The 24,434-nt window shown below is 40.7% G+C and overlaps 1 pseudogene; it reads left to right on the top strand.

Moving 5' to 3' along the window:
* The window catches only part of LOC119542517, a 45,584-nt pseudogene extending 21,415 nt beyond the window's left edge, over window positions 1-24,169 (top strand).
* The last annotated feature ends 265 nt before the right edge of the window (window positions 24,170-24,434 follow it).

Raw genomic sequence — 24,434 nt, 5'->3', positions numbered from 1 at the left:
AGCAATGACTTTCTCTGGAGCCACATTTTAATGACAGTAAGGGATTTGTAGGCCCAGTTTGTGTGAAGCCCACCATGTAACAAGTCAGTTTTGGCCAAGGGGGACCCATGTGTTGGGGAAGGGGTAAAGGTAGAAGAGCAGGGATGGGCACTTTCCAAGAAATGGGAGGACATGAGCAGATCATCCTTAGCATGGATGTGGGGTTCGCCATGTGGACCATGGACATCCTTGGGCAGAGCTGGACAGAGCTTCCCTGAAGATGCTTTCACAGACACCAGACCCAACATCATTCTCAGGTCATAAGGGGAAGGAAGGCCACCCCTGGGTCCACCATGAGAGGTAACAGGAATGTTGAAGTGATCCTTGGGAGCAGGTGAAGCCAGAGCAGAAAAGAGGAACAGCTAGGGTTCAAGTTCATCAAGATAAATAGGGTCAACACTGAAACTGCCTTTCCACCTATGATTGGGTCATGTCAGACTCCATTAGCCACATCCTTAGGAAGACTGGTTTCTCTGCAGATGTTAGTGGGTGGTTTTTATAACTTAGGATAGGCTTAGTTCTGCTGCATTAACAAGAAGATCCAGAAGGATTTCTTCTCACTCATGCTCCACGTCCATCAGACCTGCTGAATATCTGCTTTATGTTGTCTTTACTCCCAGACCACCATATAGAGGATCACATATCACTGTGGAGGGGTGAAGGGAATATGGTTCTTAAAGCTTTTCACCCAGAAGTGAAACACATCACTTCTGCTCATGATGTGTTCATGAGAGCAAGTCCCAGGGCAGGGTCATGGAAAGGCAGTTCTACCCTGTGCCAAAGAGGAGCAACAGAAGTGCTGGTGAACAGCATGACTGAGGGCCACAGACAACTTGCAAACAGAAACAAGGAAAGGATCTATGATCCCATAAATTCAAGAAATACCAAGTTAAGCCAAGGTAAACAGAGATATCTACAGCAGGACTTTAATATGCTAATGTACACTGGGACCCACAGAAGACAGGGTTTGCTTGGGGGTAAAGCCCATGACTTTGTTTTACTGATGTCCTCTACCACCCTGGCCTGGTGTCAGGAACACAGCACACGCACATATATTTGCCTCAGGCTCCTGTCTTGATCTGCAAGGCAACCTCAGTAGTTTACAAGAGGCATACTTGACAGAAGAATGCTGAGACAAAAGTGACAAGAAGATCACTTGGGGAAAGAAATCTGTTTTCTGTGTGTGATCATCATGTGCTGGCCCCATGATTTATCTCACTGAATCCTCAGTATAACATTATGCCTTAGGAACTGTTCCCATTCTCATTAGAAAGACCAGGAGATTGTGGCTCAGGAATGAATTTTGAATAAGTATCCAACTTATTTCCCTTGTGCTTAAAATTTATCAATTTCTAGATATTCAGTGCAAATCTTTTTCAGAGTTTTCACACCTAATATCACCTTTTGAGTATGAGTGGGGATCAGTGGGACAAGAAAAGCCTCACTTTGGTGGCCAACCCTCACTAGACCCCAGGAGCTGAGTGTGTGGGCACTGGGCCAAGCACTGGGTGGGCTTTCAAAGTTCCAGCCTGTGGAATTACTTATAAATGATCCAAAGGGTCCTACCAGGGAGCAGCAGGGCAGCAGTTGAACTCTCTTGTGCAGATACATGGCAGCTGAAGCCTTCTGTGTGTGCCAGTTCCTCACCCCACCCCCACTCCTTTAAAATCACCCTATGAGGGGAATCCATTGTAGAGAGGCTGCTGAGTCATCATCTACTTTAACCTCTGCCTGATCCCTGTGACACCTGAGCAGTATTTGGAGGTAGCAAAGTGTGGCCAGTGTCAGATACTCCTGGGTTCAGGTCCCACCTGGTTTGCAAGCTGTGGGACTTGGGTTGAATACCTTCTCACTCTGAGCCTCAGTTTCATCCTCTATAAAAGGCTGGCAGTAAGTCAGAACCTAAGATGGCGGCTAGGTGAGACAGGGCAGAAAGAGACCTCCATGAAAAATACTAGATAAAAACCAGAAAGTGACCCAGAATACCAGTTCTAGTGATGCACCAGCAAGAAAAGTTCTGCTGAATCCACAGGGACTGTGCATTTTGTGAAACTGGGAGTCTGCATACTGAAATGAGTGAGTGAGTCAGCTGAAAGTCCCTCACTGCAGTGTAGGGAAATGGTGGGTTGGAAAAAAAAAAAGCCCGGGAGCAGCTGCGGTTGTGACTGGGAGGGCCACACAGCAAAGCACAGCGGGAGCAGGCTGGCCTAATGCCTCAGTGTCTGGCATGGAGGGTAAACCTTCCCACACCCGATACTGGGTGTCTTGGGGCCAGGGGAGCAAAGGGGAGCCAAAAGGAGGAAAAACTGCATGACTGGCAGCCATCATCCCAGTGGGTGTGGGACACTCCTGCCTGGGGCCAGGCCCACAGCCCAGAGCCACACCGGGAAACCCAGTGTGATGGGGAGTCTTTCCTGCAGCACTGTGCACATGTCACAATATCAGCCATGGACAGTGGCCTTTAATACACCCATGGCTGACTGTCCTGGAGCTGGGAGGGTGGAGCTCTGTGAAAAGGGGGAAGTTAATGTGTCCCATTCAGCCATCTTTGAAGTGGGCTGGGAATGCCTGTCCATGGCCCAGCAACCCAGGGCTTCCCTTGAGGCCATTGCACACTTGTGATGTGGCACAGCCCTCCCTCAGCAGAGATCCTGGAAGAGCATAGCAGGGAAGGGAGACCCGCTCGGAAATTCCAGGGAACCTGCACCAATACCAAGGACTTGTGTGTCAGTGGCAGAGATGGTCAGTGGCAAGACTGAAATGAGAGCTTAGACTCTTGCAACAGCCTTGAATCTCCAGGAACACCTGGGAGGTTTGATTATTAAAGATGCTCCCCCTCACTAACTTCTCAGACACACAGCCCTCATTCAGGGCAGACAGCACCAACACACCCAAATTTAGTGCACCATTGAACCCCATGGGAATTGGATCCCTGCATACCACAGGGACAAGGTTGGGGAAAACTGACTTGAGGTGAATAGGTGACTCATGGACACCATCTGCTGGTTAGTTAAAGTGTATGCCACCAAGTTGCAGTTCTGACAAATTACAGATCAAGTAAAACAAATGCCGAAAGGCCAAAAACAACAGAAAATCTTAAAACATATGATAAAACTAGACAATATGGAGAACCCAAACCCAAATACCCAAATCAAAAGATCAGAAGACACACAGTACTTGGCACAATTAATCAAAGAACTACACACAGGCAACAAGAGCATGGCACAGGATATAAAGGACATTAAGAAGAGCATGGCACAGGATATAAAGGGCATAAAGAAGACCCTAGAAGAGCATAAAGAAGAAATTGCAAGAGTAAATAAAAAAATAGAAGACCTTATGGAAATTAAAGAAACTGTAGGCCAAATTAAAAAGACTCTGGCTACTCATAATACAAGATTAGAGGATGTTGAACAACAACTCAGCTTCCTTGAGGATCACAGAACAGAAAATGAAAGAATAAAAGAAAGAATGGGAAAAATTTTGAAATTAATTGAAATGGATCTCAGGGATATGATAGATAAAATAAAACATCCAAATATGAGACTCATTAGTGTCCCAGAAGGGGAAGAGAAGGGTAAAGGTCTAGAAAGAGTATTCAAAGAAATTGTTGGGGAAAACTTCCCAAATCTTCTACACAATATAAATACACAAAGCATAAATGCCCAGTGAACTCCAAATGGAATAAATCCAAATAAAATCACCCCAAGACATATTCTGATCAGACTGTCAAATACTGAAGAGAAGGAGCAAGTTCTGAAAGCAGCAAGAGAAAAGCAATTCACCACATACAAAGAAAACAACATAAGACTAAGTAGTGACAACTCAGTAGCCACCATGGAGGCAAGAAGGCAGTGGCGTGACATATTTAAAATTCTGAGAGTGAAAAATTTCCAAGAATACTTTATCCAGCAAAACTCTCCTTCAAATTTGAGGGAGAGCTTAAATTTTTCACAGACAAACAAATGCTGAGAGATTTTGCTAATAAAGACCTGCCCTACTTCAGATACTAAAGGGAGCCCTATCGACAGAGAAACAAAGAAAGGAGAGAGATAGATAGATAATTTTAACAGATATATATATATAGAATATTATATCCCAGGTCACTGGGACACATTCTTCTCTAGCGATCATGGATCTTTCTCCAGAATGGACCATATGCTGGGGCATAAAAACTAGCCTCAATAAATTAAAAAAAAAATGAATTTGTTCAAAGCACATTCTCTGACCACCATGGAATACAAATAGAAGTCAATAACCATCAGAGACTTGGAGAATTCACAAACACCTGGAGGGTAAAAATGAGGAGAGATGAAAACATTCCCAGATAATCAAAAGCTGAGGGACTTCATCACCAGTAGATCAGTCCTATAAGAAATGCTAAAGGGAGTTGAGCAGGCTGAAAGGAAGGGACACTAAAAAATTGACTGAAACTACATGAAGAAATAAGGATTTCCAGTAAAGATCACATGGTAAATATAAATACCAATACTTCTGCATTTTTGATTTGTAACTCCACTATTTACTTCCTACAGGATCTAAAATACATAAACTGGAATGATAAATTTGGGGCTCAATGTAAAATATGTAATTTTTGACAAGAACTACATAAATGTGGGGGAATGATGGAGTATAAGAACATAGTTTATATGTCATGTTGAAGTTAAGTGGTATCAAAGAAAAACAAGAATGTTATAAATTTAAGATGTTAAATTTAATCCCCACGGTAAACACAAAGAAAGTATCAGAGAACATGACCATAGAGATGAGAAGTAGAGTATGGGTGACAAGAAGTGGGGGAAGGGGCAATGGGGAGTTAAGAAATGAGTGTAGGGTTTCTGTTTGGAGTGAAGGGAAACTTCTAGAAATGGATGATGGGAAGGTGATAGCATTGCATCATTCTAAATGTGATTAATCCCACTAATGGAATGCTGGGGGGGGGGGTGGAATCGGAAGATTTAGGCTGTAGATGACAATTAAATGCCAAGGATGATCCTGGATGGGATCTGAGGATGGAAGAGAGGAGGCTGAAATGGACACAGATGGGACATAAGGAGAAAAGGAAATATAGAATGTAACCTTTGTATCGATGTTGAATTTCTTCAACTTCTTAGCTGCACTTAATGGGATTGCATAAAAGAATGTTCTTATCCATGGAAAAGGTATACATGAATTATATTGTTTGTTCAAAGATATATGCAGCTTGCTCTCATATGTTCAGAGGACAGAGCAATAGATGATGGATGATAGATAGGGACGGAGGGAGCGAGAGAGGGAGGGAGAGAAGGAAAGAAAGAAATGGTGTGACAGGATGTTAAAGGTGGTGGATCAGGGTATTGGGAGGGGGTGTTGGGGTATGCTGGAGTTCTATGAATGGGGCTTGTACTGTTTGTTTGAATTTATTTCAAAATAAAATTTATTAAATAAAAAAAGTAAAAAAAAAAAAAAGGCTGGTAATAATAGTTCCCTCCTTACTGTGATGGTAAATTAGACCATTTATGAAAACCACTCAGCATGGTTCCTGGCTCATGGTTTCAGAGACAACAGTGCCCAGGTTTTCTCAGAGCCAGGTTCATCTTTTCCTATATCAACTCAGTGATCCTCCAAGCAACCCCAAGAGGGAGAGACTGTTACTACCCCCATTTCATGGAAAGAAAACTGGCCCAGAAAAGCGTGAGTCTTGTCCAGAGCCACAGAACTTAGAAGTGGTAAAATCACAACTAACATTCATAAGTCTATCTATAAAGCCCATTTTCAAAACTGCTCAGTTTTGAAAGCCCATTTTCAAAAAAGCTCATCTCTTTTTACCTTGACAATTGACTATCCTGTATGTGATAAATCCCTGTAGATACCAAGGACTTATTACTTGCTAGTGCAAAATCTAATCAGATTTTTTAAACCATTCTAGAACCAGCCAAGAACTCAGCAATCCCATCCCATTATTTTGTTAGGGAGAACACTGACACTCAGAGAGGGTGTGACTTTCCTGGGCTCCCACAGCTACCTGATGGCCCAGTTCTTCCACCTCCTGGCAGTGCATGCTCCTGCCACCTGCCTCTCTAGCCAAGCCCAGTCCCTGATGCCTCTCCCCAGAGCTGGCCCTGCACACCTTTCTGCTTTTGTGCAGGCTGTCCAGACTGCCTTTATCCATCCTGTATCCTAGTCCCACACTACCTGGTGCCACCCTGGCTGCCTCCACCCCTTCCTCATCCCCCTTCTGCTGCTCTGCACCCTTTCCACCCCATTTCTGACCAGGTTCCTCAAAGGCAGGTTTGGAGACCTCTGTTTTCAAAGACTCTGGAAACTAGATAAACAAAGGGGCTTCATTCATTAATCCAGTCATTCATTCAGCAGACAGTGTGCAAAGTCTGGTGGTAAAGAATGATGTGGAAACAAAGAGTGAAACAAGCCAGGGATTCTTAAAGCTTGTGGCCCAAAGAATTACTCATATACTTCTTTAAAATACAGATTTCTAGATTATATTTTCTAGGTATTTTGATTCAATATGTCTGGCCAAAGGCCCAGGACTCTGGGATTTTTTTTCTTTAATTTAGAGAAATTGTGGGTTTACAGACTAACCATGCAAAAGATACAGGATTACCATACACCACCCCCTACCAAAGCCTTGTATTGATATGGAATATCAATTGCAACTAATGATAGTATACTTTTACAACCATACTATTAAAATTCATGATTTTAGTTAGGGTTCACTATATACTGTAATTCCATGAATTTCCTTAAAAAGTTTTTATTTTGTTACTGTATGTACAATCTTACATTTCCCTTTTCATCATATTCAGATATATATTTCAGGGTTATCTCACTGCATTCAAAATGTTATGGTACCATCATAATCATCCATTACCAAAACATTTCCATCATTTCAGATAGGAAACCTGTACACTGAAAGTCTTAACTTCCCATCCCCTATTCCCCCATCCCCATCCCCGGTTAACCTATATTCCAGATTCTGACTCTATGAGTTTGCTTATTCTAATAGTTTAAAAAAAATAAGAGCATATAATATTTGTACTTTTCTGTCTGACATATCTTTCAAAATGATGTCCTCGAGGTTCACCCACATTGTTACATTTTACAGGAATTCATTTTTTTTGTGGCTGAACAATATTCCATTGTATGTATATACCACATTTTGTTTGTCCATTCATTGCTTTGCAGACACTTGGGTTGCTTCCATATTTTGGCAATGGTGAATAATGCCACTATGCACACTGGTATGCAAATATCTATTCAAGTCCCTGCTTTCCACTCTTTGGTGTATATACCTAGTAGTGGGATTGCCAGGTCATGGGGTAGTTCTATACTTACCTTTCTAAGGAACAAAGAAAATGCCTTATAAAGCAGCTGCACCATTTAACACTGCCACCAGAAATGAATGAATGTTCCTATTTGTCTGCATCCTCTCTTATTCTGGTTATTTTCAGTCTTTTTAATAGCAGCCTTTCTTATGGTTGCAAAATATTATCTCATTGTGGTTTTGGTTTGCAATTCCCTGATGGCTAATGATGTTGGACATCTTTTCATGTGCTTTCTGGCCATTTGTAGATCTTCTTTGGAGAGATGCACTTTTACATTTTTGACCATTATTAATTGGACTATTTGTCTTGTTTTTAAGTTATGGATTTCTTTATATATTCTGGATATTAAAACTTTTTCTGGATATTAAAACTTTTGTGAGATATGTGTTCCAAATATATCTCCCATTGTGTAGGTTGTATTTTACTTTCATGATAAAGTCCTTTGAAAACAAAAATTTTTAATTTTGATGAGGCCACACTTAACTATGTTTTATTCATTGCCTGTGCTTTGAATCTAGTCTAAAAAGTCATTTCCTAACACAAGGTCCTGAATATATTTTCCCAAGTTTCCCTCTAGGGCTTTGATTGTTCTAGCTTTCTATTAAAGTCTTCAACCATTTTGTGTTGATTTTTGTACATGGAGTGAGGAAGGGGTCCCTCATATTTTATTGGCAATGGGATGCAGTTTTCCCAGAACCATTTGTTAAAGAGAGTATTCCTTCCCAACTAAGTGGTATTTGCCACCTTGTCAAAAATGACTTGGTCATAAATGTGAGAGTTGATTTCTGAGCTCTTGATTCTATTCCATAGGTCTATAAGTCTACCCTTTTGCCAGTTCCATGCTGTTTTTTAAAATACAATTTTATTGAAATATAATCACATAACATACTATCATTCAAACTGTACAATCAGTTGTTAGTTTTTCACAGTATCATCATATAGTTGTGTTTTCATCACCACAATCAAACTTTGAATACTTTCATTACTCCAAACAATAAAATTAAAATTAAAATAAAAAGAACACCCAAAATATCCCTTTCCCCTCCTGCCCCATTGTTTATTTACTTTTTCAATACGGTTTGATTGAGATATATTCACACACCCTGCAGTCATCCACAGTGTACAATTATTCACAGTACCGTTATATGGTTGTGCATTCATCACCAGAATCTATTTTTGAACTTTTACCTTACTCCAAAATAAAAATAAAAGCAAAAAAAGAACATTTAAATCTTTCTATCCCCTCCATCCCACCCTATTCTTCATCTAATTTTTGTCCCCATTTTCCCACTCATCTGTCCTTATGCTGGATAAAGGGTGTGTGAGCCATAAGGTTTTCACAGTCACACAGTTACACTATGCAATCTACCTAGTTATATGATCACCTTCAAGAATCAAGGTCACTGAGTTGCAGTTTGACAGCTTTGGGTATTTTCCTCTAGCCATTCCAACATACTAAAGAATAAAAGGTGATATCTATATGGTGCATAAGAACACCCTCCAGAGTGACCTCTTGACTCCATTTGAAACCTCTCAGCCACTGGAGCCTTATTGTTTCATCTCTCTTCCCCCTTTTGGTTGAGAAGTTCCTCTCAATCCCACCATTGCTGGGTCCAGGCTCATCCCCAGGGGTCATTTCCCACTTTGCCAGGGGGATTCACACCCCTGGGAGTCACATCCCACATATGGGAAGGGCAGTGAGTTCACCTGTTGAGTGGGCTTAGTGAGAGAGGGTGCCACATCTAAGCAACTAAGAGGCTCTCTGGGGGGGGGGGCATAGGCACAATTTTTTTATTCAATTTTATTGAGGTATATTCACAATCCATACAATAATCAAAAGTATACAATCAATTGTTCACAGTACCATCATATAGTTGTGCATTCATCATCCCAATCTATTTTTCTTAAATTCATTCTATTGAGATATATTCACATACTATGCAGTCATACAAAACAAATCATACATTCAATTGTTCACAGTACCATTACATAGTTGTGCATTTATCCCCAAAATCAATCCCTGACACCTTCACTACCACACACACAAAAATAATAAGAATAATAATTAAAGTGGAAAAGGGCAATTAAAGTAAAAAAGAACACTGGGTGCCTTTGTTTGTTTTTTTCCTTCCCCCACTTTTCTACTCATCCATCCATAAACTAGACAAAGAGGAGTGTGGTCCATATGGCTTCCCCAATCCCATTGTCACCCTTCATAAGCTGGATTTTTATACAATCATCTTCAAGATTCATGGGTTCTGGGTTGTAGTTTGATAGTTTCAGGTATCCACTGCCAACTACCTCAATTCATTAGAACCTAAAAAAGGTTGTCTATATTGTGCATAAGAGTGCCCGCAAGAGTGGCCTCTCAGCTCCTTTTGGAATCTCTCTGCCACTGAAGCTTATTTCATTTCCTTTCACTTCCCCTTTTTGGTCAAGTAGATGTTCTCCATCCCACGATGCTGGGTCTACATTCCTTCCTGGGAGTCATATTCCATGTTTCCAGGGAGATTCACTCCCCTGGATATCTGATCCCACATAGGGGGGTGGGCAGTGATTTCACCTGCCAAGTTGGCTTAGCTAAAGAGAGAGGGCCATATCTGAGCAACAAAGAGGCATTTGGGAGGAGGCTCTTAGGCACAATTATAGGCAGGCCTAGCCTCTCCTTTGCAGCAACCATCGAGGTGGGGCAGCCCAATAACCCTGCATTCTCCACCAGCTCCTCAAGGGGTCGCTGCATATTATTTTTTCTTCTTTTTTTAGCTAACTCTTTTTTTAAATCAACTGTATAAAAAATAAAAAATAAAAAAAAATTTTAAAAACATACACTAGAAGAACATTTCAAACAGACCATAACAAAGGAGTAAGAAAAAGACAACTAACCTAAGATAACTACTTTACTTCCAACATGTTCCTACTCTACCCCAAGAAAGTAACCTAATATAGCAACATTTCTGTGAACTTGTTCCTACTATACCCATCAGAAATTAACAGACCATAGTCATTCCTGGGCATTCCCGGAACATTAAATTTACCCATGATAGCTTATCTGTTCTAATTGGATTATCATTCCCCATTCCTTAATTGTGCTCTATCACTAGTTCCCCTACATTCTACATTATAAACCATTTGTTTTACATTTTTCAATGTTCACATTAGTGGTAGCATATAATATTTCTCTTTTTGTGCCTGGCTTATTTCACTTGGCACTATGTCTTCAAGGTTAATCCATGTTGTCATGTTTCACAACATCGCTCCTTCTTACTGCTGTGTAGTATTCCATTGTGTCAGTTTGAATGTATTATGCCCCCTAAATGCCATTATCTTTGATGCAATTTTGTGGGGCAGACATTTTAGTGATTAGATTGGAATTCTTTGAGTGTTTCCATGGAATGCACCCAACCCAACTGTAGGTGATAACTCTGATTAGATGTTTCCATGGAGGCATGGCCCCACCCATTCAGGGTGGACCTTGATCAGTGGAGCTATATAAATGAGTTGACAGGCAGAGGGAACACAGTGCAGCTGTGAGTGATGTTTTGAAGAGGAGCTATAGCCAAGAGGGACACTTGGAAGAAAGCACAGGAGCTGCAGATGAGAGACAGTTTGAAGACAGCCATTGAAAGCAGACTCTTGTTCCAGAGAAGCTAAGAGAGGACAAATATCCCAAGTGCAACTAAGAGTGACATTTTTGAGGAACTGCAGCCTAGAGAGGTACATCCTGGGAGAAAGCCATTTTGAAACCAGAACTTTGGAGCATATGCCAGCCAGGTGCCTTCCCAGCTAACAGAGGTTTTCAGGACACCATTGGCCATCCTCCAGTGAAGGTACCTGATTGCTGATGTGTTACCTTGGACACTTTATGGCCTTAAGACTGTAACTGTAACCAAATAAACCCCCTTTTATGAAAGCCAATCCATTTCTGGTGTTTTGCATTTTGGTAGCATTGGCAAACTAGAACAGATTTTGGTACCAGAGGAGTGGGGTGTTTTGTTGCTGAGTTTGCAAACACCAAACATGTTGGAATGGCTTTTTAAATGGATAAGGGAAAGGTTCTGGAAGAATTGTGAGGAGCTTGATAGAAAAGGCCTAAACTGCTTTGAAGAGACTGTGGAAATATGGACTCTAAAGATACTTCCTATGAGGCCTTGAGCAGAAATGATGAATGTGTTGTTGCAAGCTGGAAGAAAAGCTGTCCTTGTTTTAAAGTGTCAGAGAATTTGGCAAAATTGAACCCTGGTGTCACATGGAAGTAAGAATTTGGAAGCAACAACCTGGAATACTTAGCTGAGGTGATCTGCAGACTATGTGTGGAGGATGTACCCTGGCTTCTCCTTGCAGCTTATAGTAAAATGTGAGCAGAGAGAGATAAACTTGGAACTGAACTCTTGGGTTCAAAAAAACCAGAAGCTTATGGCTTGAAAAATAATGGGCTTCCAGGGGTTAGAATCCCAGAAGCTACAGCCCAGCATGAGGATGTAACCAAACATGGAACCCAGCTGCCATTTCAGTATAAGCCAAGATTGGAAAAGGAGTTAAGCAGAAAGGATTTGTGGAAAGTCCTATTGTCTGATGGCTTTGACCCCTGTGTGCTTCATGTGAAGCCAGTAGAATTTTTGCTAGATCTTTTTAGACAGAGCCATTGCCAGTCTAGACTGGAGGACACAGACAAAGAACAAATTGAAGGAAAAATTTCTTCAAAGACAGAGCCATAGAGGTTGAGGTCTGGAGTCAAGAGGTCCCAGGCTGGGAGAGTGGAGAATCCCATATGCATGGAAAGGTTGAGTTTGCCCCAGAGGTCAAGGGTGGGCCTTCCACCTCGATGCTCCAGAAGGGTTTTGTCACCCCTTGCTCCAAAAAAGGTGGAGCATATTCCCAGGGAATTGGGGAGAGCCTGGCTGCTATTCCACTGTTCTGAAGGGATTGAGCATGTGCCCCAGAGATGGAAGGGAATCTGGGTGCTGCCCTGATGTTTGAGGAGGATGGAGGAGAAGAGAAGGTGGTCTCCCCAAAGTGTGGATATGTTGGATAACCCACCTCAGCATTTGGAGAGGAAAGAGCTGCCAAAAAGGCCCTTAGGCAGGGTTAGACTCCCCTCTTTCAAGCCTCAAGGATGCAACATTGTTCTGTTAATGACTCTCAGTCTTTGAAATCTAATGGAATTTGTCCTGCGGGTTTTAGGAACTGTTTTTGTCCTGTTGATCCCATTTTCCCTACTGTTTCTTGTTATGGCAATGGGAATGTTTATCCTATGAATGTCCCTACTTTTTATATTGGAAGCACATAACTTGTTCTAAGTTTACAGGTCCACAGTCAGAGGGGAATTTTGCTTTTGGACAGACCACACCTGTAACTGATTTAATGGGATCTTAACTATTGTCACCAAAATGATTTAAGTTTCTGTGATATTGTTGTGGGATGAATGTATTTTGTATACGGAAAAATAATGTCATTTTGGGGTCCAGGGGGTGGAATGTGTCAGGTTGAATGTATTATGCCCCCAAATGCCATTATCTTTGATGCAATCCCATGGGGCAGACATTTTAGTGATTAGATTGAAATTCTTTGATTGTTTCCACGGACTGCACCCCACCCAACTGTAGGTGATAACTCTGATTAGATAGTTCCATGGAGGCATGGCCTCACCCATTCAGGGTGGGCCTTAATCAGTGGAGCTATATAAATGAGTTGACAGGCAGAGAGAACACAGTGCAGCTGTGAGTGACATTTTGAAGAGGAGCTATAGCCAAGAGGGACACTTGGAAGAAAGTTTACAGGAGCTGCAGATGAGAGACAGTTTGAAGATGGCCATTGAAAAGCAGACTCTTGCTCCAGAGCAGCTGAGAGAGGACAAATATCCCAAGTGCAACTAAGAGTGTCATTTTTGAGAAACTGCAACCTAGAGAGGAACGTCCTGGGAGAAAGCCATTTTGAAACCAGAACTTTGGAGCAGATGCCAGCCACGTGCCTTCCCAGCTAACAGAGGTTTTCCAGACACCATTGGCCATCCTTCACTGAATGTACCCGATTGTTGATGTGTTACCTTGTACACTTTATGGCCTTAAGACTGTAACTGTGTAACCAAATAAACCCCCTTTTATAAAAGCCAATCCATCTCTGGTGTTTTGCATTTCAGCAGCATTAGCAAACTAGAACATCCATCATGTGTATATACCACATTTTGTTTATCCGCTCATCTGCTGAAGGACATTTGGGTTGTTTCCATCTCTTGGTAATTGTTAATAATGCTGCTATGAACACTGGCATACAGATATCTGTCTGTGTCACTGCTTTCAGATCTTCCGGATACATACCAAGAAGTGCAATCTCTAGATCAAAGGGTAATTCTATATCTAGTTTTCTAAGGAACTCCCAGACTGAATTCCAGTGTGGCTGAACCATTATACAGTCCCACCAACAATGAATATGAGTTCCAATTTCTACACATCCTCTCCAGCATTCGTAGATTCCCGTTTGTTTAATGGCAGCCATTCTAATTGGTGTGAGATGGTATCTCATTGTAGTCTTAATTTGCATCTCTCTAATAGCTAGTGAAGCTGAACATTTTTTCATGTGTTTCTTGGCCATTTGTATTTCCTTTTCAGAGAAGTGTCTTTTCATATCTTTTGCCCATTTCATAATTGGGCTGTCTGTACTATCATCATTGAGTTGTAGGATTTCTTTATATATGTAAGGTGTCAGTCTTTTGTCAGATACATGGTTTCCAAAATTTTTTTCCCATTGAGTTGGCTGCCTCTTTACCTTTTTGACAAATTCCTTTGAGGTACAGAAACTTCTAAGCTTTAGGAGTTCCCATTTATCTATTTTTTAATTTGTGGCTTGTGCTTTGGGAGTAAAGTCTAGGAAGTGGACTCCTAATACAAGCTCTTGAAGATGTTTCCCTACATTATCTTCTAGGAGTTTTATGGTACTGTCTTTTATATTGAGATCTTTGATCCAATTCCTCAATAAGATAAAAAGCATGTATGAAAAACCCATGGCCAGCATAGCATGCAATGGTAAGAAACTGAAAGCCTCCCCTCTAAGATCAGAAATGAGACAAGGATGTCTGCTGTCACCACTGTTATTCAACATTGTGCTGGAAGTGCTAGCCAGGGCAATCTGGCAAGACAAAGAAATAAAAGGCATCCAAATTGGAAAAGAAGAAGTAAAACGGTCATTGTTTGCAGATGATATGATCTTGTGTCTGGAATACACTGAGAAACCAATGATACAGCTAGTAGAACTAATAAACAAATTTAGCAAAGTAGTGGGATACAAGATTAATGCACATAAGTCAGTAATGTTTCTATATGCTAGAAATAAACAAATTGAGGAAACACTCAAGATAAAGATACCATTTTCAATAGCAACTAAAAAAATCAAGAACCTAGGAATAAAGTTAACCAAAGATGTAAAAGGCCTATACAAAGAAAACTACATAACTCTACTAAAAGAAATAGGAACGGACCTTAAAAGATGGAAAAATATTCCATGTTCATGGATAGGAAGGCTAAATGTCATTAAGATGTCAGTTCTACCCAAACTCATCTACAGAATCAATGCAATCTCAATGAAAATTCCAACAGCCTAATTTGCAGACTTGAAAAAACTAATTATCAAATTTATTTGGAAAGGGAAGATTCTTCAGATTGCTAAAGGCACCCTAAAAAGGAAAAACGAAGTGGGAGGACTTACACTCCCTTACTTTGAAGCTTATTATAAAGCCACAGTTGTCAAAACAGCATGGTACTGACACAAAGATAGACATATTGATCAATGGAATCAAATTGAGAATTCAGAGATAGACCCTCAGATCTATGGCTGACTGATCTTTGATAAGGCCCCCAAAGTCAATGAACTGGGTCATAACAGTCTTTTCAACAAATGGGGCTGGGAGAGTTGGACATCCATATCCAAAAGAATGAAAGAGGACCCCTACCTCACACCCTACATAAAAATTAACCCAATCTATTTTTTGAAATTTTCCTTGCACCAGAAAAAGTGAAAATAAGAATAAATAAACAAAAGTAAAAACAAACACCCAAATCATCCCCCCACCCTATTTTTCATTAGGTTTTCGCCCCCATTTTTCTACTCATCCATCCATACAGTAGATAAAGGGAGTGTGATCCACAAGGTTTTCACAATCACACTGTCTCCCTTGTAATCTACATTGTTATACAATCATATTCAAGAGTCAAGGCTACTGGGTTGCAGTTTGATAGTTTCAGGTATTTGCTTCTAGCTCTTCCAATACATTAAAACCTAAAAAGAGATATCTATATAGTGCATAATAATGTCCAGCAGGATGACCTCTTGACTCCATTTGAAATCTTTCAGCCACTGAAACTTTATTTCATTTCATTTTACACTTCCCATTTTTCAATCCTATGTCAGGTCCAGATTCATTCCCAGGAGTCATATCCTATGTAACCAGGGAGATTTGCTCCCCTAGGAGTAATGTCCCATGTAGTGGGGAGGGCAGTGAGATCACCTGCCAAGGTGGTTTAGTTTGAGAGAGAGAACCATGTCTGAGCAACAAAAGGCACTCAGGGGAGACTCTTAAGCACAAGGATAATCAGGTTTAGCCTCTCCTTTACAGTAATGAGCTTCATAAGGGCAAGTCCTGTGATAGAGGGCTTGGCACATCAAACTGTCAGTCCTCAATATTTCTGGGAACATCAGCAACAATCCAGGTGAGGAAGCCCAATACCTCTGCATTTCTCCCCAGCTCCTCAGGGGGGCTTTGCATATATAATTTCATTGTCTGTCCAAATTACTTTGAGATGTGTCTCTATTTCACAATAACCCATGGAAACCTACCAGGTATCACTTCTTATTATATGTTCCATGTAATTATGGTATTTGAACAAACTGTATGAGTTAAATTGTTTAGGAAATATAGATCTTGCACCAACTAAACATCTCTTCCCCTGGTCTCACATGGAATTTGAAGCTTCAAAACACAGTCAGTATTGTCCTCTACCCTTTGGTCTGATTTGTCCATGTCCTAACCACATCTGCTTCATTCATATCTCTAGTTGAAGTCTGGACTCCTTTTCAGGTTTTTTAACAGTTGCTACATATTCTAATACTGACATTCATATCTGCCAAGGTCTAGCTCTGAGTTTCAGGTGTCATACATATACCCAAAGTCCAAGGGATCGATCAGGTTATACACAAAGTGATCAGCATCTCAGAATCTGGAGATAGCCATAAAAATTCAGGAATAAATGTGACTGCTGTAACAGCTTACAATCTATGGACCATTACAATAAGCATTCCCCTGATAAGCTGTGTTCTAAGGTTCAATTCTGAGTTTACAGATTGTAGTTAGTCCATATTCTGAGGCATTATAGTGTTTGCCTTTGTTTCTGGTGTAATTCACTCAAAATGCTGTCTACAGGTTCCATTCACCTTGTTGCGTGTCTCACAGCATCACTCCATCTCGCAGTTGCTCAATATTCCATTGTATGTACACACAAAGTTTCACCATTCTGTTCCTCAGTTGGTGTACCCTTAGGCCATGTTCACCTATTGCAAATCATGCATACACTCTCCATAAACACCAGTGTCCTAGGCACAATTTTAAGTGGGCTTAGCCTCTCCCTTGCAGCAACTAGCCTCACAGGGGAAGGCCACCAGATCATGGACTCAGCCCACTAAATTGGCAGTCCTCAATGTTTGTGGGAAAAATCAGCAATAGCCCAGGTGGAGAAGTCCAACACTTCTGCATTTCTCTTAAGTTCCTCATGGGGCTACACAAATGCACCTGTACTCTGTGCCCATATCACTCTTGGATATCTCAGGATTTCACCCTAGCATGTACAAACTCACCCAATTCCTCTTCCTGTTCAAAGCTCCATGCATCTATGAATTTCAAACAAACTGATCACACAAGTTAAATTATCTAGTGTGTTTCAGAAAATATAGATCCTGCACCAGATAAACATCTCCTCCCTTGGTCTCACACACAAGCTGTAGTTTTAAAACCCAGTCAGTATCATCCTTTATCCTTGGGCCTGATTTGCCTTAGTCCTAACCAGATTCTCTTTGTTCATGTCTCTAATTAAAGTCTGAATTCTGTTTCAGCTCTTTCAACAGTTGCTATGTGGGGTAACACTGACATTCTTAGCTGCCAAGCTCTAGTTCCAAGTCTCATGTGTCACACAGATACCCAAAGTTCCAGAGACCAACCAGGTCATACACAAGGAGCTCAGCATCACAGGATTTAGATATAGCCATTATAACTCAGGAATAGATGTGACTGCTGTAAGAGTTTACCATCTAGGGACCATTACAATAAGCATTTCCCTGATAAACTATACTCTAAGATTCAGTTCTCAGAGTTTACACATTATAGTTAGTCCATATTAGTGAGGCATTATAATGTTTGTCCTCCCATTTTTGACATTCTTCACTGAAAATGCTGTACTCAAGATCAATTCACCTACCTGCATGTCTCACAGCTTCATTTCTCCTTGTAGCCACTCAATATTCTATTGTATGCATACTCTGCAGTTCACCATTCTGTTCATCAGTCAATGTACACTTAGGGCACCTCCATCTATTGCAAATATTGAGTACTGCTGCCCTACATACTAGTGCTATATGTCCATTTGTGTTCCTGCTCTCTGATCTTCCAAGAATACACCCCAGGATTTCACCCTAGCCTGTACATGTTTCAGGACCTTGAATCCTACACATATGTAGCTTCTTGTGGGACCACTGTACAGTCCTCCAGATAGGCTACAGCCACTCTACTTCCCCAACAACAGTGAATACAAATGTCTCTGTCTCCAAGTTCTCTCCAGCACTTGTGTTCCTCTATTTTTCCCCTGCAATTTTATAGTTGTATATTCAAATGCCATACAATCATCCACAGTGTACAATCATTTACAGTATCATCATATAGTTGTGTATTCATCACAATTGGCACTTAAACATGCTCATTACTCAAAAAAAGAGAATTGAAACAAAAGAATAGTAAAAAGGATAAAACTAAAAGTAAAAGTAAAATAAAATACAGCAATAGGGTCAGTCAACAACATCACTAGCCAGAATCCCATACCCCTCCCTATACCCTTCCCTCCCAGAAATTCAGCTTTGGTATATTGTCCATGTCATATTTAGTGGGAGCATACTAGTCAATCCTGTTGAACATTCTATAATGCTTCAGCATGAAATGCCTGATCTCTACCAACTTTCTATCTCCTGATAACCTGTGTTCTCAGATTTAACCATCAAAGTTTGCTTATTAATATTAGTTCATATTAGTGAGACCATACCATATTCATCCTTTTGTTTTGGGCTAACTTTGCTCAATATAACATCCTCAAAATGCATCCATGTTATTGCATGTTCCATGAATTTTTTCTATCTTACAGATGTGTAATATTCCATTGTGTGTATATACCACAGTTTGTTTATCTGCTCATCTGTTGATGGACATCTGGAATGTTTCTATCTCTTGGCAGTCTGAATAATGCCACTATAAACATTGGTTTACAAATGTCTGTTCATGTCTTAGCTTTCATTCCCTATGGGTATATGCCTAGTAATGGAATTGCTGGGTCATATGGTAGTTCTATACTTAGCTTCCTGAGGAATGGCCACTCTGCCTTCCAGAGTGGCTGTGCCATTCTACATTCCCACCAACAGTGAATAAGTGTGCCTCTTTCTCCATATCTTCTCCAGCACTTGTAATTTCATGTTTTTTTTTGTTTTTTTTTGATAATGGCCATCATAGTAGATGTGAGATGATATCTCATTGTGGTTTTGTTTTGCATTTCCCTGATAGCCAGTTAAATTAAACATCTTTTCATATGTTTTTGAGCCATTTGTATTTCCTCTTCAGAAAAGTGTCTATCCACAACTTTTGCCCATTTTTAATTGGGTTGTTTGTCTTTCTCTCATTGAAGTGTAGGATTTCTTTATATATTCTGGATATTATATCCTTACCTGATATGTGGTTTCTGAATATTTTCTTCCATTGAGTAGGCTGCCTTTTTACTTCTCTGAAAAAGTCCTCTGATGCATAAAAGTGTTTAATTTTGAGGAGATCCCATTTATTTATTTCTTTGTTGATTGCTCATGCTTTGGGTGTAAGGTCTAGGACGCCACCTCTTATCACTAGATCCCTAAGATATTTCCCTACATTTCCTTCTAAAAGTCTTATGATCTTAGCACTAATGTTTAGATCCTTAATCCCTTTTGAGTTAATTTGTGTATCAGAGAAGGTCCTTCTTCATTCTTTTGGATATGGATATGCAGTTCTCTGAACACCATTTATCGAAGAGGCTGCTCTGTCCCAGTTGATTTGGCTTGACTGCCTTATCAAAGATCAAATGGGCGTAGATGAGTGGGTCTATTTCTGAACACTCAATTTGATCCCATTTTTTAGTGTATCTATCTTTATGCCAGTACCATGTTGTTTTAACCATGGCTGCTTTGTAGTATGCCTCAAAGTGATGTAGTGGGAGACCTTCCACTTCCTTTGTCTTTCTCAAGATATTTTTGTTTTTTGGGGCAGATTGCTCTTCCAAATAAATTTCGTTGTTCATTTTTTCTATTTCTGGAAAACAAGTTGATGGGATTTTCATTGGTATTGCATTGAATCTACAAATCAGTTTAGGTAGAATTGACATTGTAACTATGTTTAGTCTTCCAATCCATGAACACAGTATGTTCCTTCATTTTTTTAGGTCATGTTCAAATTCTCTTAGCAGTTTCTAACAGCTATTTCTGTATAGGTCTTTTGTGGTCTTGGCTAAATTTATTACAATTACTAGATTCTTTTGGTTGCTGTTGTAAATGGATTTTTTTTCTTGATTTCCTCCTCCTGTACCTCATTACTTGTGTATAGGGTAACTACTGATTTTTGCATGTTGATCTTGTAGCCTCTGTCTTTGTGGTATTCACTGATTAGGTGTAGTTGCTTTGCTATAGATTTTTCTGGATTTTCTACATAGAGGATCATATTGCTTGTAAACAGTGAAAGTTTTACTTCTTCTCCAATTTGGATAACTTTTATTACTTTTTCTTGCCTAATTGCTCTAGCTAGAAATTCCAGCACCATGTTCAATTACAATGGTGACAGTGCATATCCCTGTTGTCTTCCCAAACTTAGAGTGGAAGCTTTCTGTCTTTCCTCATTGAGTATGTTAGCTGTGGGTTTTTCATATATTGCCTTTACCATATTGAGAGTGTTTCCTTCTATTCCTATCCTTTGAAGTATTTTCATCAAGAAAGGATATTGAATTTTGTCAAAAGCCATTTCTTCCTCAATCAAGATGATTGTGTGGTTCTTCCATTTCCATTTATTGATGTAGTTCATTATATTAATTGATTTTCTTATGCTGAACCAGCCTTGCATATCTGGAATAAATCCCACTTGACCAAGATGTATAATTCTTTTAATGTGCAGCTGGATTCTATTTGTGAGTATTTTGTTGAGGATTTTTGCATCTATATTCATTAAAGAGATTGGTCTATAATTTTCTTTTTTTGTTGTATATTTGTCTCACTTTGGTTTTAAGGTGATGTTAGCTTCATGGCATGAGTTAGGTAGCTTTCCCTCATCTTCTATTTTTTTTTTTTGAAGCATTTCAGTAGGATTGGTACTAATTCTTTTTTGAATGTTTGGTAGAATTCACATGTGAAGCCATCTGGTCCTGGACTTTTCTTATTTGGGAGCTTTTGGATGACTGATTCAATTACTTACTTGTGATTGATTTGTTGAGAGCAACAAAAGTTTGTGAAGACTTCAGAGAACATAACTCCTGTGAATACTGAGAATTGACTATACTTGGCTCATACTAGCTGGTTCATAAATGTGAACTTCTCTCTGTAAGTTGGTTCTGTTTATTCTGCAAAGAGGATTTCATCTCATATTCTGCTACTATTCCCATAATCATCCCTAAAATGTGGAATCATGGGTTCTTGTTTTCATATATTCCTTTCTTAATTCATGTCAATAAATCCATTTTTATACTTATATTTAGGCATAGCATACATACATACAGTAAATTGTTATTTAGGTATAACATGCATACTCAAATCTCAAGTGTATAACAATAATATTTACATACATATCTATAAAAAATTTGTGTGGCCTGGTGCAAAAATAAAATGTTGGGTTTCTTGTTTAACAGGCTGGGAGAAAATGCCATTAAAGGTACTCAAATATAAAGCTTTTCCTTTTTACCCCATGGTCTCTCTCTCAACAGTCATTTCAATTTTTTACTTAAGGTCACATTCTCCTGTACATTGGGATGGTCATGGGATGAGTGCAGACCCTCACAGGAGTCTAGGGGACCTGTCCTGCACCTCTAGCAGCCCGGAGGCTTCCCATTTCCCATTCTGTCACCTGGGAGATGGAGCAGGGAAGTCAAACCAGGGATCTCCCCTTCCCACAGGCCTGCTGCCCCTACAGTATTGTGACCTCCACTTCTGGATGCACTATATAAATGAATTGGATGTGGGCCAGAGGTCTGTCTTTGCTGATTCACATGCAGAATGTGCTGTGATGCTGCCACCCTGGGACAAGGATGGTTCAACCTTGCCCCAGTCTAGATGACATGGGGCATGAGTGTCTTCTCTGACTCTCTTTGCACCTGTGTCCAGGCCCCCATGGTTGATGGGCAGGGATGAGAAAGGGTATGATGGGCAAGGCTGGACACCAGAGGATATGGAAGTGTGCAGCCAAGACCTTGTCCTAGAGAGATGCATGAGTTGGGATCAGTCATTAGCTGAGGCTCCAAGCCCCAGGTGTGTGCTTGATTGTCCCATCCAACATCATTCACAAAATACAAATTCAAAGATAAAATTATTAAGAATTTCAAGATGATGCCCACCGAGTATTAAACCCCCAGTATGAAGCCTGGGTGACTGTCCAGTTGCAAAACCAAGAAGCTGGCCCTGCACCTGTATCTGTATCTGCATCTATATCTATATCATCTATAACTATGTTTATATCATTATATTTAGGTCTGTGTCTATGCCAATGTCTATGTCATGCCACTCCCAGCAAAAACAAGATAAAGTATTTCCAACACACTGGAGGATATCTTGTGTCTACTCCAACTCAACCCTCCTCCCATCTGGAATTCATCATTATTCTAACCTTTATCAGCATAGATTAATTTTGCATTTCCTTAAGTTTTATATAAATGGAATCACACAACATATACTCTGTTGTATTGGGCTTCCTTTGCTCATCATTTTGACTATGATACTCATCCATGACTTTGCATGTAACATTAATTCTTTTTTATTGCTTTGTAGTAAGTATTCCATTGTATTGATGCTGCCCAATCTATCCATTCTACTGCTGGTGGACATTTGGTTTTCTTTCAGTTATGCTGATTTGGACTGTGGGAACCCTTTTAAGCTGTCACCTGTGTCCTTTTCACCTATCCCAAAATTTTTTAGCAGTTCCTTCCTTTTTGTCCCCAAAAGATATTTTAGGCTCCTTTTGTGCTTTTCTTGCTCAGCCCTGGAATCCATTTCCCCCCCACACCCGCCCCCCCCCAAGAAGTCCTGGTTCCTTTGGTGGGAAAATATTGAGAAATCAAGATGTAGATGCTAGGTGTGCCTGGTCCTCCTGGGATATATTTGCCTAGAGACTTTTGCAATCAACCTAAGAAATACATAATTTTAAATCCATGAATTCATTGTGATGTCTCTAATTCCAACCCCAAACCACAGGGCTCTTCCTTGCCTTCTCCCATAATTACAATCCTCACTGAACCCATCAGCATATACATTCATGTGCTCAATCCCTCTAGCCTCTCTCTAGATGCCCTTGTGCCATTACAATGATTGTTTTTAATAATGTGTGGGTGCTTGAAATGCCCTCTGCCCATGTCCTAGTTTTGTTTGGCATCCACAAGTGTCCTGTGCCAGTGTTAACTGCTTCCTTTCCTCTCTGCTCATGGAGGACACATGCCCAAGCCCTTCTGTGTCTCCCTTGCCAACTTGCAAGAGTCTGAGTCTAGAGCAAGAAGGAAAGAAAGCAAATAGGTCCTGTCCACGTGCTTTGCTCCAGGTTCTTGTTGGTGTGGTTATCTCCTCTCAGACTTCCAAATCCAGGACTTTGAGGTAGAGAATACTGTTCTCGGTTGATTAATCAGAGATTAAGACCAGGGCTGTATCTGTCATCAGTGGGTTCCCCCAGTCCCAGGCATGCATTAGTATCTTAATACATGTTTGTTGAGTGAACGATTGGATAGGGGGTTTTACTAAAATCTCTTTCAAATTTATTTGTTCCTAAATTGTTATTTGCATCAGAAGAATAACATTAAATGCAAATTTCTGGGCCCTATCTCGAGATAAGCTGTCCCTAAAGAGTGTGGGTTGCCTCTAGAATCTGCAATTCAAACATCTCCCCACCCATGATCCTCATGATTGTGAAGCATCGTTTTCATAGCACCAATCACGACCTGAAATCATCTTGGTTAGTTATTTGTCATCTCTCTGCTCTAGTCTAATGTAAGCTCCCAGAGGGCCAGGCTTTCTCCTGTCTTATTCCTGGATGCATCTCAGGAATCACGTTCAGATCAGGCATTCCACAAATATTTGCTGAATGAATGAATGAATCTCCATGGTCACTTTTTGTTGGAAAATTTCATGAGCCTGTGTCGTCTGCTTGCTGAAATTCAGAACCAGTGAATTGTATGAATGAAAGGGTGAGCGGAGGGCCTGCTATCAGCGCGCTGGAAGGAGGAAAAGAACAAGGTGTCTGGGAGTATCAGTGGGGGGCAGCAGCAGTGTTCAGGAGTGGGGCGGGGTTTGAGGCGCCCTGATGTCTTCTCTACAGAGAGCAGCCTCCTCGCATAGGTCGGTGCCATGACGTCATTCCCGAGGCGCACTGCTCCCATTGGCTGGCTCGGGCGGGGCTCCGCCAGGGGGCGCTGTGACGTCACAAGGGCGGAGGCCTGAGGGGCGACTTCCAAGCGCCAACCCGGGTGGGCGGCGCCAGGACTCCGCGCCTGAGGAGCCTGAGCCCCGCTCGAGGTGAGGCGCTACCTGGGCGCTGCCGTGACGCCATGCCTGAGGGGCGTGGCTCCT

Source organism: Choloepus didactylus, chromosome 8 (assembly GCF_015220235.1).
Source record: "Choloepus didactylus isolate mChoDid1 chromosome 8, mChoDid1.pri, whole genome shotgun sequence".
Classification (NCBI taxonomy): domain Eukaryota; kingdom Metazoa; phylum Chordata; class Mammalia; order Pilosa; family Megalonychidae; genus Choloepus; species Choloepus didactylus.
This window is presented reverse-complemented; position numbering and strand designations above follow the sequence as displayed.